Source organism: Saccopteryx bilineata, chromosome 1 (genome assembly GCF_036850765.1).
Source record: "Saccopteryx bilineata isolate mSacBil1 chromosome 1, mSacBil1_pri_phased_curated, whole genome shotgun sequence".
Classification (NCBI taxonomy): domain Eukaryota; kingdom Metazoa; phylum Chordata; class Mammalia; order Chiroptera; family Emballonuridae; genus Saccopteryx; species Saccopteryx bilineata.
This window is the reverse complement of record NC_089490.1, coordinates 56,254,672-56,268,908: the sequence shown is the minus strand read 5'-3', so window position 1 is coordinate 56,268,908 and position 14,237 is coordinate 56,254,672.

The window sequence follows — 14,237 nt, the reverse complement described above, 5'->3', positions numbered from 1 at the left end:
AAGTCGGCTCAGGCACTGAGGATGGTTTCATGGTCTCCTCCTCAGGTGCTAGAATGGCAATTCTATAACAAGGGAACTGTTTGTCTGCTTTTCCATCCTTGCTACTGGAATATTGACAGAAATAATGATGTGTCTATTTTTTATGATAGTTAGATGGGTTCTTTAACATAATTGTATGAAGATATAAAAATAATGTAGTCACAATCTGAGTCCGCTCCCTGTAAAATGAGTGACATATTTTACTATATGTTTTTAAGCTTAAATATATTCATTAGCTATACATATGTATTATTGAGTGTGGTTCTGATGTCAATATTATGGGTTTTTTAAATTAAATATTGGATGATCATTCTTTTTTTTTTTTTTTTTTAAATAATTTTATTTTTTTAATGGGGTGACATCAATAAATCAGGATACATATATTCAAAGATAACAAGACCAGGGTATCTTGTCGTTCAATTATGATGCATACCCGTCACCCAAAGTCAGATTGTCCTCTGTCACCTTCTATCTTGTTTTCTTTGTGCCCCTCCCCCTCCCCCTTTCCCTCTCCCATTCCCCCCTCCCCCCCGTAACCACCACACTCTTATCAATGTCTCTTAGTTTCACTTTTATGTCCCACCTACGTATGGAATAATGCAGTTCCTATTTTTTTCTGATTTACTTATTTCGCTTCGTATCATGTTATCTAGATCCCACCATTTTGCTGTAAATGTTCCGATGTCATCATTTCTTATGGCTGAGTAGTATTCCATAGTGTATATGTGCCACATCTTCTTTATCCAGTCATCTATTGACGGGCTTTTTGGTTGTTTCCATGTCCTGGCCACTGTGAACAATGCTGCAATAAACATGGGGCTGCATGTGTCTTTACGTATCAATGTTTCTGAGTTTTTGGGGTATATACCCAGTAGAGGGATAACTGGGTCATAAGGCAGTTCTATTTTCAGTTTTTTGAGGAACCACCATACTTTCTTCCATAATGGTTGTGCTACTTTACATTTCCACCAACAGTGTATGAGGGTTCCTTTTTCTCCACAGCCTCTCCAACATTTGCTATTACCTGTCTTGCTAATAATAGCTAATCGAACAGGTGTGAGGTGGTATCTCATTGCTGTTTTGATTTGCATTTCTCTAATAGCTAAAGAAGATGAGCATCTTTTCATATATCTGTTGGCCATTTGTATTTCTTCCTGGGAGAAGTGTTTGTTCATATCCTCTTCCCATTTTTTTATTGGATTGTTTGTTTGTTTGTTGTTGAGTTTTATGAGTTCTTTGTATATTTTGGATATTAGGCCCTTATCTGAGCTGTTGTTTGAAAATATCATTTCCCATTTAGTTGGCTTTCTGTTTATTTTGTTATCAGTTTCTCTTGCTGAGCAAAAACTTCTTAGTCTGATGTAGTCCCATTCATTAATTTTTGCCTTCACTTCTCTTGCCATTGGAGTCAAATTCATAAAATGCTCTTTAAAACCCAGGTCCATGAGTTGAGTGCCTATGTCTTCTTCTATGTACTTAATTGTTTCCGGTCTTATGTTTAGATCTTTGATCCATTTTGAGTTAATTTTAGTACAGGGGGACAAACTGTAGTCCAGTTTCATTCTTTTGCATGTGGCTTTCCAGTTTTCCCAGCACCATTTATTGAAGAGGCTTTCTTTTCTCCATTGTGTGTTGTTGGCCCCTTTATCAAAAATTATTTGACTATATATATGTGGTTTTATTTCTGGACTTTTTATTCTGTTCCATTGGTCTGAGTGTCTATTTTTCTGCCGATACCATGCTGTTTTGATTGTCGTGGCCCTATAATAGAGTTTGAAGTCAGGTATTGTAATGCCCCCAGCTTCATTCTTTTTCTTTAGGATTGCTTTGGCTATCCGGGGTTTTTTATAGTTCCATATAAATCTGATGATTTTTTGCTCTATTTCTTTAAAAAACGTCATGGGAAGTTTGAGGGGAATTGCATTGAATTTGTATATTGCTTTGGGTAATATAGCCATCTTGATTATATTTATTCTTCCTAGCCAAGAACAAGGTATATTCTTCCATCTCATTATATCTTTTTCAATTTCCCTTAACAATGGTTTATAGTTTTCATTATATAAGTCCTTTACATTCTTTGTTATGTTTATTCCTAAGTATTTTATTTTTTTGTTGCAATCGTGAAGGGGATTTTTCTTTTGAGTTCCTTCTCAGTTGTTTCATTGTTGGCATATAGAAAGGCTATTGACTTCTGAATGTTAATTTGTATCCTGCGACCTTACTGTATTGGCTTATTGTTTCTAGTAGTCTTTTTGTGGATTCTTTGGGGTTTTCGATGTATAGGATCATATCATCTGCAAAAAGTGATACCTTTACTTCTTCTTTTCCGATATGGATGCCTTTTATTTCTTTGTCTTGTCTGATTGCTGTGGCGAGAACCTCTAGTACCACATTAAATAAGAGTGGAGAGAGTGGACAACCCTGTCTTGTTCCTGATTTAAGGGGGAAAGCCTTCAGTTTAGTGCCATTTAATATGATGTTAGCTGATGGTTTATCATATATGGCCTTTATCATGTTGAGATATTTTCCTTCTATACCCATTTTGTTGAGAGTCTTAAACATAAAATTGTGTTGTATTTTATCGAAAGCCTTTTCTGCATCTATTGATAAGATCATGTGGTTTTTGTTCTTTGTTTTGTTGATATGGTGTATTACGTTAACCGTTTTACGTATGTTGAACCATCCTTGAGATTCTGGGATGAATCCCACTTGATCATGATGTATTTGTTGTATTCGATTTGCTAGTATTTTGTTTAGTATTTTAGCATCTGTATTCATTAGAGATATTGGTCTGTAGTTTTCTTTTTTTGTGCCATCCTTGCCTGGTTTTGGTATGAGGGTTATGTTGGCCTCATAAAATGTGTTTGGAAGTATTGCTTCCTCTTCAATTTTTTGGAAGACTTTGAGTAGAATAGGAACCAAGTCTTCTTTGAATGTTTGATAAAATTCGCTGGTATAGCCGTCAGGGCCTGGACTTTTATTTTTGGGGAGGTTTTTAATGGTTTTTTCTATTTCTTCTCTACTGATAGGTCTGTTTAGGCTTTCTGCTTCTTCTTGACTCAGTCTAGGAAGGTTGTATTGTTCTAGGAATTTATCCATTTCTTCTAGGTTGTTGAATTTAGTGGCATAAAGTTTTTCATAGTATTCTCCAATAATTCTTTGTATATCTACGGTGTCCGTGGTGATTTCTCCTCTTTCATTTTGGATTTTGTTTATATGAGTTCTTTCTCTTTTTTCCTTGGTAAGTCTTGCCAAGGGTTTGTCAATTTTGTTGATCTTTTCAAAGAACCAGCTCCTTGTTCTATTAATTTTTTCTATAGTTTTTCTGTTCTCTAATTCATTTATTTCTGCTCTGATTTTTATTATCTCCTTTCTTCGGCTGGTTTTGGGTTGTCTTTGTTCTTCTTTTTCTAGTTCCTTAAGGTGGGAAGTTAAGTGGTTCACTTGGGCTCTCTCTTGTTTGTTCATATATGCCTGAAGTGATATGAACTTCCCTCTTATCACTGCTTTTGCTGCATCCCATAGATTCTGATATGTCGTATTGTCATTTTCATTAGTCTGTATATATCTTTTGATCTCTGCACTTATTTCTTCTTTGACCCATTCATTTTTTAAAAGTATGTTGTTTAGTTTCCACATTTTTGTGGGATTTTTTTCCTCTTTTTTGCAGTTGAATTCTAGTTTCAAGGCTTTATGATCAGAAAATATGCTTGGTACAACTTCAATTTTTCTGAATTTGCTGATGTTGTTTTTGTGGCCCAACATATGGTCAATTCTTGAGAATGATCCATGTACACTGGAGAAAAATGTATACTCAGTCACTTTGGGATGAAATGTCCTGTAGATGTCTATCATATCCAGGTGCTCTAGTGTTTTGTTTAAGGCCACTATGTCTTTGTTGATTCTCTGTTTGGATGACTGATCTAGAGCCGTCAGTGGTGTATTGAGGTCTCCAAGTATGATTGTATTTTTGTCAGTTTTTGTTTTAAGGTCAATAAGTAGCTGTCTTATATATTTTGGTGCTCCTTGGTTTGGTGCATATATATTAAGAATTGTTATGTCTTCTTGATTCAGTGTCCCCTTAGCCATTATGAAATGGCCATTTTTATCTCTGAGTACTTTTCCTGTCTTGTAGTCAGCATTATCCGATATGAGTATTGCTACACCTGCTTTTTTTTGGATGTTATTTGCTTGGAGTATTGTTTTCCAGCCTTTCACTTTGAATTTGTTTTTATCCTTGTTACTTAGATGAGTTTCCTGTAGGCAGCATATAGTTGGATTTTCTTTTTTAATCCATTCTGCTACTCTGTGCCTTTTTATTGGTGAGTTTAATCCGTTTACATTTAGTGTAATTATTGATACTTGTGAGTTCCCTATTGCCATTTTATATCTTGCTTTCTGTTAGTTTTGTGTCTTGTTTGATCCTTCTCTTTCATTTTTCTATCTTTTGTTTTTATTTGGTTGTATTCCATACATCTTTCCTCTGTTGCTATCTTTTTTATCTCATGTGCTTCTGTGGTGGTTTTTTGAGTAATGGAAAGGGTCCCTACCCTGTTCATTGTAGCAAACTATTTTGTGAGTACTTTTGCACTCCATCGTCCTTTGCTACTGTTAATCTCCATCTTCTCCCCCTCTTTCTTTTTGTTGTTGTCACAGTTTAAATTTGGTTTTATTGTGTTCTTCTTGGAGCTTTTACTTGTGGCTCTGTTTTTTTTTTGTTCTTTGTATCTGATTGGAGAACCCCCTTTAGTAATTCCTGGAGTGGGGGTTTTGTGATGATAAATTCCCTCATCTTTTCTGTATCTGTGAATGTTTTTATTTCTCCTTCATATTTGAAGGATAGCTTTGATGGGTATAGTATTTGTGGCTGAAAGTTTCTCTCTTTCAGGACTTCAAATATTGGGGTCCACTCTCTTCTAGCTTGTAGAATTTCTGCTGAGAAATCTGATGATAATCTAATGGGCCTTCCTTTATATGTTGTATTCTTCTTTTCCCTGGCTGCCTTGAGAATTTTTTCTTTGCTGTTGGTTTGTGTCAATTTTATTATGATATGCCTTGGAGTAGGTTTGTTGGGGTTAAGAAAACTCGGTGTTCTGTTTGCTTCTTGAATTTGAGGCTTTAGTTCTTTCCACAGGCTTGGGAAGTTCTCATCTATTATTTGTTTGAGTATGTTCTCCATTCCATTTTCTCTCTCTTCTCCCTCTGATATACCTATCATTCTTATGTTATTCTTTTTGATGGAGTCAGATAATTCTTGTAGGGCTATCTCATTTTTTTAAATTTTTGAGTCTCTTTCTTCTTCTCTCTGTTGTGCCTCAAGTTGCCTGTCTTCTATTTCACTAATCCTCTCTTCTATCTGACCTGTTCTATTAGCTAAGCTTGTTACTTCGTTTTTCAGCTCGTGAATTGAGTTTTTCATCTCTGTTTGATTTGTTTTTATAGTTTCAATTTCCTTGGACATATATTCTTTGTGTTCATTGAGTTGTTTTCTGAGCTCCCTAAATTGCCTTTCTGTGTTTTCTTGTATATCTTGGAGGATTTTTAGGATTTCTATCTTGAATTCTCTGTCATTTAGCTCCAAGGTTTCCAATATATTAAATTTTTTCTCCATAGATTTTTCCTCATCTAGCTGTGTTACCTCTCTTTCTTTTGTATCCATGATATTCGATTTTCTCTTCCTTAATGGCATCTGAGGGTGGTTTTGTTGATAGTATTAATGAGATTTAATAAGGAATAAAAAGTTAAAAAAAATAAAAAATCAAAAAGAGTTGTTTTTTTTTAAAAAAAATTAATAATGAAATAAAGAAAAATAAAATAATAATTTTTAAAAAAAGGAAATTATTCCCCCCCTCCTTTTTTCCTCTCCTCTCCCCTTTTTCTTGAGAAAATCTTGTGGTGAACTGTGAATTATAACAAACAATGCCTGTCCTGAATTGGGGAAAAGTAATAAAGGGGCAAAAAAAAAAAAAAGAAAAAAAAAAGGGGGGCGGTATGGACCCACAAAAAGCAAATAAGGAAAAAATTTGGGTCAAGAATAAAATGATTTGCTTTTAGGTGTTGGTGTTGTCTAAGAGTTATGATGAGAGGAATAAGAGAACAGAAAAATGGGGGGACAAATTAAAAAAATACTATTGTATTTAGTGGAACAAGAACTAGATAAAATGGAGAGCCAGGGATGGGAGCACTGCTAGTGAGTTAAAAAGGTGAAGTAAAAACCCCCCAAAATGCCACAAACATAAGTTTGAGTCCCAGATAAGATAATTTGTTTATTATTGAGGTTTGAATGAAAGGAGATGTAAAGGAGAAAGGAAGAAACTAATATAGAGGGAGAAAAGAAAGAGAAAGAGAGAAAAAAAGAGGGAACCAGTAAAAGAAGAAAAAAGAAAGGAGAGAGAGAGAGTTAAGGGTTTTGGAGTGCAACCCTCATAGAGAGAAAGGAAGAGGAGAAAAAAGATAATGGGAGATGTAACACTTATGGGTAGTGTAGTTCAAGGAGAGGAGAGAGTAAGACCGGCAGAGAGTTAATCGGCCAAATTGGAGGAGGAAAAAAAGTATCAAGAATGAAGATAAGAGAAACAAACGAACAAATATAATAAAATGGGATAGGTTATAAAGTCTGCAGATTATTCTTGATTTTGAGAGGTTATCTTCTTGTTTTTTCTTTTCTCTCCCTCTTCCTGGTCGGTGACTCTGTACCCCGGGTTCTGCCCCTTTGGCACGCTCAGGTAGAGGTTTGCAGTTGATAAGTCTCTATGGCAATGTCATGTATTGTGCTTTAGTCTCGTTGGGAGTCAAGGCTCATTAGCTTTCATAGGCTCCGACAGTGAGAGAGTCCGTGTTCCTGGAGCCTTTCTCCTAGTCTTTCCTTCCTCAATTAGTAGCCTGATAATCCAGCTATGGGGTTGTTGCTGCCTCTGCCTGGATAGTAAGAGGTTCAAAGAGCTGGCAACTTCCCACTCTATTTCCACTCAGCACAGGGCTCTGGGTAAGGCTCAGTCAGTCAGAGCTGCTAGCATAATCAGGCGGGCTTTCCGCCCACTCAAAGACCTCTGGCTCTGCCACTCTGTCCGGTAACACAGGCGGGCACCCACTTCCGGGGTGCTTGGAGGAAACTCTCATTCACTATCTGCGCGCGCAGACCAGGATATCCGGCCAGTAGTCTCACGCTCTGAGTGAAACCCCCAACCGCATGGAAATTTGCAGCGCTGGAATTCGCTCTCGCTCCGTCCCCGTGCGCGGCTTTTGCAAGGCGCTGGGGCGGCCCGAGATTCCGCTTTTGCCCACACAAAGGCCCCTGACTCTGCCCCTCTGTGCGATAACACGGGCGCGCCCTGCCAAGGCACTCGGAGGAATCGCTCACTACCTATCTGCGCGCGCACACCAGGATATGAGGCCGGCCGCGTTTCCCTGAGTGAAACCCTCACCAGCATGGAAAATCTCCACCGTTGGAATTAGTTCTTGCTCCCTCCCGTGCGCGGCTTTCCCAGGGTGCTGGGGCTGCCCAGAGATTCTGCTTTCGGCCCACAGAAAGGCCTCTGACCCTGCCTCTCTGTGGGGCAACACGAACACCCACTTCTGGGGCTTAGGAAGAGATCTCTCGCCCACTAACTGCGCACCAACCAGGAGAATGGGTAAAATGGCTGCCCCGCTTGTCTTTCTTTCTTTCTTTGGGTTTGGCGCTAGTGTTAGCTTGTATTGCCCGGCTTGCCACAGGAACAGTTTTTCCTCCGCTAGGATCTCCGTGCCACAGCCTGGTTCGGCCTTTTGTGCGCGGCCTGGATGTATTCACCCCCTTTGCCCGCCTCAGTTTCTATATTCACAGTTACCAGAGAAAGCCGCCCTGTTTAGGTTAGTGAGGAAGGCGGAGCATTTCTTACTCCCTATTTCCTTCAGGATTTGGTTATATATTTAGCCAATTTTTCACTCGACCATACCTTCGGGTGTATTGTGAAGCATCTGGAGGCTCCAAGTATAGGATTTTTCTGTTTCTGGTTGAAGATCTTGTTGAGTTTTGGGGGAGATTTATCGGTATCGCTTCCTACTCCGCCATTACTCTGACGTCATCTGGATGATCATTCTTATACAGATATCTAAGAGAAGGGTTTTGGATTGCTCCTCTTCTTGTACTTTTCCAATTCTTCTTATGTCCAATGACTACTTCTCATTCCATATGATTCTGGGCCAACCATGTAGGCTTTGTGTTAAAACCACCTGGAGTCTGTCATATATATACTCTATGAATTTTTACCAATTTACTTAACCTCTCTGAACTTCAGTTTCCTCTTCTGTGAGATTGTTAAAATAATTCAATTATATAAGGTTGGTGTGAAAATTAAGATAGTGCTGTAAAATATTTTGTATCTGCCCAACACATGGTGAAACAATAAATACTGGTGGAGTTTGTCTTTTTTTCTCCTTTCAGGGTCCTTATTATTAGTTGTAAATTATCTCCAGTCAATGACTATGTAAATGATAGTTGTTCACATTAAGTACAATATTTATAGAGGTTTTTCCTTTACTATGCTCTGCAAAATGCTAGCTGCCTGACTTACTAGACAACTATAACTTGAAAAATTGCCTCTTGATATTGTTAGATTCTGCTGTAACTCTCTCTCTCTCTCTCTCACCAGAATATATTCTTGAGTTGGGTTCTAGGGCTGGTTCTGGATCTTCGTGGGAGTTTTTTCTTTCTAAGGGATTTTTCTTTTGATAGGCTTTAGATAATAATGTATGTCTACAACATAGGTTCTAAGACTTCCTGAATCATGGTATTAAATATCCCTGCTGTATTCCAGAAGCACTTGGGGGAAGAAATAATCAGAAGACTTTGTATATTTGCAGCTGCAGAAGCATTTATGGAGTTGGAGGCAATGAAATGTAAGTTAAAATAGTAAAAATTAAAGTAGAAGTGACAAGTTTGGATAGAACCATAGAGATGAGAAGAAAAGTTCAGGCAACAATAAAGACCCCATCCCTAGAGTCTGTGAGGGGCAGGAAAAGGCAGGCAGTGATGTAGAGAGAGAAAGAATGGAAAATGAAGAGAGTGCCAGGAATAATGTCAGGAGAAAGAAGTACAGGGGATATGGCTCAAACTCTTAGAGGGTCTGAGGAAAACAGAGCTGCGAGGTATAGATATTAGGCAGCTTGTGAGAGGGATCTTTTTTTTTTTTTTTGTACTTTTCTGAAGCTGGAAACGGGGAGAGACAGTCAGACAGACTCCCGCATGCGCCCAACTGGGATCCACCTGGCACGCCCACCAGGGGCAATGCTCTGCCCACCAGAGGGCGATGCTCTGCCCCTCCGGGGCGTCGCTCCACCATGACCAGAGCCATTCTAGTGCCTAGGGCAGAGGCCAAGGGGCCATCCCCAGCGCCTGGGCCATCTTTGCTCCAATGGAGCCTTGGCTGCAGGAGGGGAAGAGAGAGACAGAGAGGAAGGAGGGGGTGGGGGTAGAGAAGCAATTGGGCGCTTCTCCTATGTGCCCTGGCCGGGAATCGAACCCGGGTCCCCCACACGCCAGGCCGATGCTTTACCGCTGAGCCAACTAGCCAGGGCCGGGATAATTTTTTTAAACCATATCTAAGTGTTCTCTTTTGCACTGCCTCTGCACTGTTCTGGAGAGTGTCTTTGGCTTGGGAAGGATGCAGATTGTCATAGCAGGAATACAAAGTGGGAGAAGGGGGTATTGAAGTGCTATGGGGTGGGGGAGTAGGGGCTGGGACTGGAGTAGGGGAGAACAAGATAAAAAGAGAAGCAAGAAAGTTTTAAATTAGCTCCTGAAATCTGAAATAGGATTTTGCAAGAAGACAGAGCTCTTAAAAGTAAGACTTTTTAATACAAAGTGATTTTCTGATTTTCAAAATTACCATGACTATATTGAGGCCTAGTGTACTTATCCACAGAGGTGCATTTGCTTGGAGTCCCTGCAGATAGAAAGAGGGCCTGAGTTGAGTTTGTGTTAAGAAATCTTGGGTCTTTGTGTGACCTGGAGGAGACAGAGAATTCCTGCTAGCTCCTGAGGAGTGGTACAGGGGTAGGATATGGCCCAGTGGTGCCAGTGGGGTGGAGGGGACTGATTCTGTCACTCAAGACTTTGGGGCACAGACTGGTCCAGGGATTTGATAAGCATCATAACTATGTCTTTGAGGTTGTGTGGGCTGGTGGGAGCCAGGGTGGAGCAAGCTGAGCAGAAGGGCCCCATCCTGAGAGGCTGAGAGAGAATAACCCACAAACTGTACCAGACCCCATCACTGCCACAAAACTTAAGGAGACTGCTTTGTAAGTGGCATGCAGAAGAATGATGAAATGCCCAAGAGATTAGAGCAAAGTTCTTTGTAATGATACAATTTTTAAAGACCAGGGGTGATATTTAAATTCATGGGTATCAATTTTATTAAAATTAGTTTTCTAGATTTTACAGAAGTTATGCTTTAGAGATAAATATCTGAAAATACAGAAGGCATGATATGTAAGATCCAGCCAGTGCATTGGGAAATGGGAATCAACTTCGGAGAAATTCCCGGGTATATCAAAAGAGTGAGACATACAGTTTATTACAACATCAAAGCCCATGACTATTCATGGGAGACATATCTTTTTCTCTTTTTAACCAGGTAAAGATGCAGTATGTCAGATGACCTAAGTGTATAGGTGTTGAGAGCCACTGGTTCCCTTCCCCACCCCAATCAGCATGAACAGAAAGTTGCTGAGGAAAAACACTTAGGTGGTGGAGGAGAGCTGTTAATCAAGGCCACTCATGAAACATTTACTGTGGACTCTTCTGTGGAAATGTTCACATCCAATCTGAAGGTGATGAGAGAGGAGGAAGATAAGAGGAAAGCAATTTGAAGATGGAATCAATCATAGCTCATGCAGACATCATCACTGGTAAAGCTCAGGAAGGGTTGACTTACCAACCGTCCTATTCAACATAGTTTTGTTTGCTAATGAAAACTGCATATCGGTGAAGGAGATTCATGCACACATGGGGTCTAACAGGGCACTTCTTCCAGGGGTACAGGGCTCTGGGGCTTTGACCAATCCATTTGCTAGAATTATCCCTTCCCAAAAAAACCCAACCAAAGAAAAAAAAAAGGAGAAAAAGCACAAAAGCAACAGAACAGCAGCAACCTCATTTATTAATCACATGACATCCCCCCACCACAGAGGTGGGCACCTTGCTGTTTCTGGTCACTGCGGGGCTGTTGGAATTCAGTAATCACTAGCCATTTCCTGAACTGGATACAATACAGATTCAGGAAAGGGTTAGCCACCCACCCAGTCTAAGACTCTTGGAAGGTAACACTTATTTAAGCAGTATCTTTCCATAAGGGCAGCTGGAGGTTTACTTTTTTTTTTTTTTTTTTTTTTTTTTTTGGTGTGTGTGTGTGGCAGGGGGTGTGGGTAAATAAACTGCTTGTCAAATGTTTGTAGAGGGTGATGCAATTTGGTAAATACCCAAGTGTGACAGGTGTTCATTTTGTGTTAAGCTGGAATAATTTGTTATATGAAGTGGACCTGGGATATGAAAATGGCCTCAGTTCAACTTTCAAACCAAATATTTGCAATTGAAACTAATTACCAATTAGAACAATAACACCTGGTTCGGGCATAGTTTGTGGGCATATTTCGAGAAAATTTATAGTCATAGGCTCAATGACATTTATTGAACTGTGTTAGCCCAGTTGCAGATAACAGCCTGCTCTGGCTCTGCTGATTGGAAAACAAAAGCAGGAAGAGGGCAAACGACCTGCTCTGGACTGGAGGCTTAGCGGCACGGTCAGGATTAGAACACAGAGAAGCTGATCTGGTCCCAGCGTTCTGACTTTTGAGGCGTAGCAGAAGCTCCATTGCAAACAGCACCTCCTGTTTGCAGTGATTGATATCTGAAGAAATCTGTGACTTTAAGGACATGATGTTGCTTTCATTAATAATATCTACTCGGTTGTTTATTCATGGGTTATAGATTATTCATGGGTCATATCTGTGAGTGAAGCCATTGAAGCTGATCATGCTGTGGTGATTAATATTACATTAATGCACGGATGGTAGAATAAATACAAACACATTCTGTCAATAGAGTATGTCGAAACTGAACAGACAGTGCGCACGACTTCTAGAAACGAGGATTTGCCAGTCCTTTCTTCTAGGCCTTGCAGTATGTCAGGGAAGCCTGAGGCACAGATAGGGATGGGCATAAAATAGAGCTGCCTATAAAGAGAGCTGACTTCTCCTTTGTAACAGGAATAACTGACTATATTCTAAGCTTGAGGCCTTGAGAGAGAGGCTTGCCTGTAGATAATCTGCATACTCTAATGCTTCCCCATCCATGCATCACATTGAAGGCCTTTCTTTACCTTTTGTCCTCTCGTCCAACCATGGAGAAAACCTGCATGCATTATTGACTCAATGGTAATTTTATCTTGCCGTAACATGTACAGATATTTTTTGGCAAAACACCTCTTGGGGCTGTTTTGTTAGGAAAATGAAGGCCCCCTGCGCTAGAGTCTCTAAGAAGTACCTCTTCTCTTTTGTTCTGCAGAATCGAGCTGCTTTGTCCTCTCTCGCTTTCAGTGAAAAAGCAATTTTGTAAACGGTGCACTGAAATGCTCTGATGAAGTTCTAACTGATAAAGGCACGGAGACAGAGATGCTGCAGTGAAAAATGGGGCACGTCAGAGAAAACTGATTTGTAATCATAAATGCGAACAAGGTGATATAAAGCGGGGGGGGGGGGGTGTCTCAGGCTGTCAGTTGCCCCCTTCAAGGTTTGTCCACAGCCTGAGGGTACTATATCTTGTCAGAAATGGTGGTGGATGCTCATCTGTCAACACTTGTTCAATGTCAAACTGTATCAGAGTCTTCAGTCTCCTTTTGGACTTGAACAGTTGCCTTCTGGCTCTATTATATCTCCTTTGGTCAAATGAACTTTCATTCTAAAATTGCCAGGATTTTTTTCTCATGTCTCTTTCCCCGTGGAACTGGGAGTAAGCGTCGATTCTTCAAGCCACATGTACTATCTATTTTTTTGAACAGTAACCTGATAGAGCTTTGATATAAAATTCGAATCGCCTCCCAGAAGACACACAATCGCGCAGACTCCATCTATTCTGTGCCTCTTTATCTAACAGCCCTTCCTGCTGGGGTCAGTGATTTTCCCTTCAGTCATGAAAGCCACTGCTCTCCCTCTTCCTGTTGTGGGCTCTTTACCAGTGCTGTTCTCCTGTCTGAGGTGCCCTTCCCCTCCTTCCATTAGTATATGCTTCTCTTTCCCTTGCTCAGCAAATTAAACCCTGCCGTAAAAGTCATCATCTCACAGGCTTTTCAGTTTCTTATTCCCCAAGACTTTAAGACTTGCTTCTAAGACAATATTTAATATGAAATAAACTGCAGCCTGACGGGTGGTGGTACAGTGGATAAAGCATCGACCTGGAATGCTGAGGGCCCTGGGTTGAAACTCTAAGGTCTTTGGCTTGAGTAAGGGGTTACTGGCTTGAGCTCAGGAACATCAACATGACCCCATAGTCACTGGCTTGAGCCCAAGGTCATTGGTTGAGCAAGGGGTCACTAGCTCAGCTTGAGACCCCCCCCGCAACAAGGTTAAAGAACAAGAAAAACAAACAAAAATATATGAAATAAACTGAAAACCACGACAAAATACCTATAAATTCTGAATAAAACCCTCCTTTAAATGAATTGATGAATTCACAAAACATAGTCTCTAGGAGCAAGTGAATTAAAACACTATATCTGACATTGTAGCAGCCACTGCTATCGCTGTGTGTGTGTGTGTGTGTGTGTGTGTGTGTGTGTGTGTGTGGAGGGTGGTGTCAGTAATCTAAACTAAAGGTTTAGAATTTAGATTATGATACCATGGAGGGATAAATGACAAGGCTTAGGGCCTGTAATAAGCAGGGATTGGAACTGACACCCATATATAAAAGTGGGACTCTTGAAAGCAACACCTTCTTTAAAAGAATGACTAGAAAATAAATCAGCTCACCCACACAAGGAGATTTTAAATAAAAACAGCTTTTAAAGCTAAGCCTGGTTGCTTGGGGCAAACTGTCCTCTAAAGAATTTTGTAAACACAGGTTTTGTCATCTTGTATGTCTGTGGATCAGTTGTATACTATTCTGTATGTTCATGAACCAACAAGCTGAGAATCAACATAAGTGGTCATAGGTTGGTGAAACCCAT